Source organism: Daphnia pulicaria, chromosome 3, assembly GCF_021234035.1.
Source record: "Daphnia pulicaria isolate SC F1-1A chromosome 3, SC_F0-13Bv2, whole genome shotgun sequence".
NCBI lineage: Eukaryota > Metazoa > Arthropoda > Branchiopoda > Diplostraca > Daphniidae > Daphnia > Daphnia pulicaria.
This window is the reverse complement of record NC_060915.1, coordinates 2,686,020-2,689,204: the sequence shown is the minus strand read 5'-3', so window position 1 is coordinate 2,689,204 and position 3,185 is coordinate 2,686,020. Positions and strand designations below refer to the sequence as shown.

Below are 3,185 nucleotides of genomic sequence, written 5' to 3'. Positions count from 1 at the left end.
GAGAGTGTACGATTCAAGACATAAATAGAGCTTCGCAGAAATTCTCCCCATAATTCTAATACTCTTTTGTTGCTTTTAATTAACAAATTAGACGGGTTGTTTCTGCTCATGTAAAGAGCACTGCGTGTAGACTCCATGGCAGTGCGATTCAATCTCTCGCTCACACCATTTTGCTGGGGTGTATAACGATTTGTTGTTTGATGAATAATGCCACGTTCTTCTCGCCAGCTTCTGTTCTTCTTATACTCACACCTTGGTCGGTTCTCAGGATCTTTACTTTCTTGCCCGTGGTTGCTTCCAAAAACGCCACAAATTTAAGGAAGTTGTCGTCGGCTTCCGATTTGCTCTTCATAAGATAAACCTTAGTCCAACCACTGAAGTCATCTTTGAATAAAACGAAACAGGTCTCTCCATTTGGTGTTGGAACGTTGACAAAACCGACATCAGAGTGAATGATTTCACCTACTTCTTTGGCTCTGCTACGACCTGTAGGAAATGGAGACCTATGCATTTTACCGAAAATGCATCCTTCACATAAACCGTGTTCCAAATTTTCTTTCTTGAGGGTCAAACCGTTGACAGAGTTACTTGATATCATCTTCAAAATAATTTTGTTGTTTAAATGGGCTAATCTTTGATGCCAGAGTGTGAGGGAGGTTTGAGCCTTTACAGCAGTAGTCGCAGATACTTCTTTGCTTGGATTTTTGGCAACTATCTTCAAGTGATACAAGGATTGGCCAAGCCTTTGACCCACCATAACGTCTTTACTGTTCTTCTTGAAATATACATCATTGTCGATGAAGTGTGCGGTGATGCCAACTTCTGTTGCTGCACCAATAGAAAATAAATGTGTACCCAGTCCTGGGACGAAAAGAACATTTGTGAGTTCTCCTTCTTTTCTTTCGCCATCAACAAGGGAGTACACTTGAATCTTTCCTACTCCAAGTACTGACAGTTGGGCTGATCCTATACCATTGACGTGCCATGTCCCTTGAGGAACTTCTTTGAAAGTAGTAAAAAAATGTCGTTGTTCAGAAATGTGGTGCGTTGCGCCAGAATCAGCGTACCAGTCTGTCGGCTTTCTTGCTACGAAACAGAAGGAAGACAAGGCGGAAAACCCATTGTTGTCGTTGTTCAGGTTGCGGTTGTTATCGAATTTGTTCTGCCTTGAAGATCTTTGTTCTTCATTTCTTCCTTTGTTTCTGCACGTAAAAGACTTATGTCCTGGTTGGTTACACGCCCAGCAGTAAATTTGATCAAAGCTAGGGCCTCGGTGAAAGCCTTGAAATTTATATTTAAAAAATTTTTTAAATAAATTGGTCTGAAAATTGTAGAATTTAAAGTTCGTACCTCTTCCACGAAAACCGTTGTTACCGCCACGATAACCACCTCGATAACCTGAAGAGCTGCCTCGATTACCTCTTAAGCCTGGATAGCCTCCTCTACCACCATTGTAACTTTTGCTTGCTGCGTAGGCGTTCTCAGAATTACAATCAATTGCCTGCTGTTGCTTGTTGTTCGGGTGAGACGCAAAAAAGGCAATATCTGCCGGATTTGGTCCGTTTGTTCTGCTTTTCATTCTTGTTTCCTCAAGTATTAGACGTGATGTAAGACTGGAAATCGAACGCTCTGCAAGCGGAACACTTTCCCATGCCGATATAAAGTTATAGTAGCTCGGAGGTAGCGTTTGAAGGATCCTCTCAATAAGTTGTTGATCGGTGACGGGAGCCTCAACACTCTTGAGTTCTTCTGCCATCTGTCTCATTCTATTGACATGAGCTGATACAGTGTGTCCTATTTTACGTAAAACATTGATATAAAACTTTTGTTCTTTCCCTATATTTATTTTAAAATGTTTTTACCGGGGTCCATTTGATACTGAAAGAATTTTGCTGTGAGTTGACTTGAATTAGCCACTGCTACTTGTGCATATTCCTGCGCCAGTCTGTTCCACATTTCAGCTGACGTGGCAGATCCTTCAATTGAAGTTTGATATGTTGGCTCGATATTGTAGTAAATAATGGAACAGGCATCAGTATCTCTTTCAATCCAATTGTCGATAACATCTTGATTCGTTACTCCATTTGCATCGATAAATGTCTGTATTGAGATAAAAAACATCTGATTTAGTATTTGTTTTTCTCGTGTCAAAAAATATAGTATTAATATTGGATTCCCAATAACAATCAATTCATTCTGAAAATTCCAACAGGAAGAAATTCATTTCTCAACAACATTCTTCACCTTAAGGGTGGAATACAGCAAAATTGCATCAAAAAAATGTTCACTGGTCACCAATTCACTCGTCACCTTATGGGTGGAATCCAAAAAAAAAATCACTGTGATGTGATCATCACCTCATGGGTGGAATCCAAAATAAAATCACTGTGATTTGATCGTCACCTCATGGGTGGTATCCAAAAATATATAAATCTGAACATTTACTATGACAAACATCACCTTATGGGTGGGATCCCAAAAATTTACGTAACAGAACACACAGTGGAAAATCTTATTTCCTACTCAGTGGAAATCAAACCTTAAATAACAAACCATCGTGTTCTTCTAAGAATTCCTTTACTAACGGAACAAAGTGTTTTGTTAAAGTAATTACCTCTGCTGGTTTTGGATCTTGTCCGAGCACAAGTTTTTCCAACTTCTTCCTTCTGAGTTTTAGCATGACACCATACCTCCATTGGGGAAAATTTATTCCATTAAACTTTGCATAATCCCTCAATTCATTAGCAGATAAATTTTGAGTGGCCATTTTTAAACCTTGTGAAAAAAACGTTAATCTGGGCCCATAACCTGTTAAGAATAATATTTGGCAAGCAGTTTATCAAGTATTGATAGTTCACTTAATAAATTAAAATAGCAGATATATATACTTTAATTGCAATATATAGTTTACTCTAATACTTACTAGATGTAGAAACAAACCACTAGTTAAGAATCAAAGAGCACGAGATAGCGTCAATGGCTGTCAAAATTGTCAGAGAGAGAAGAGAGAGAAAGGAGGTGCTAAACAGCATCCCTATACCCAAGCGAATTAATCTCACAAGAATGAAAGGAGAGAAGGGTTTGCCATATTTATTTAATGTCAACTGGTTGCGCACATATTTTACATCAACATGCACGCCAGAGCACGCCAGTGCACGCAAAAGCACGCAGTTCACGCCAGAGCA

At 39.1% G+C, this 3,185-nt stretch overlaps 1 long non-coding RNA gene across 1 annotated transcript; it reads right to left on the bottom strand.

The window, feature by feature from the left end:
• Positions 1-2,378: 2,378 nt before the first annotated feature.
• LOC124328422 lies at positions 2,379-2,985 on the bottom strand. The gene is made up of 3 exons (XR_006916298.1): positions 2,924-2,985; positions 2,615-2,775; positions 2,379-2,539 (listed from the first exon to the last, which is right to left on the bottom strand). It is a non-coding gene; the product is annotated as an uncharacterized LOC124328422 (long non-coding RNA).
• Positions 2,986-3,185: the final 200 nt, after the last annotated feature.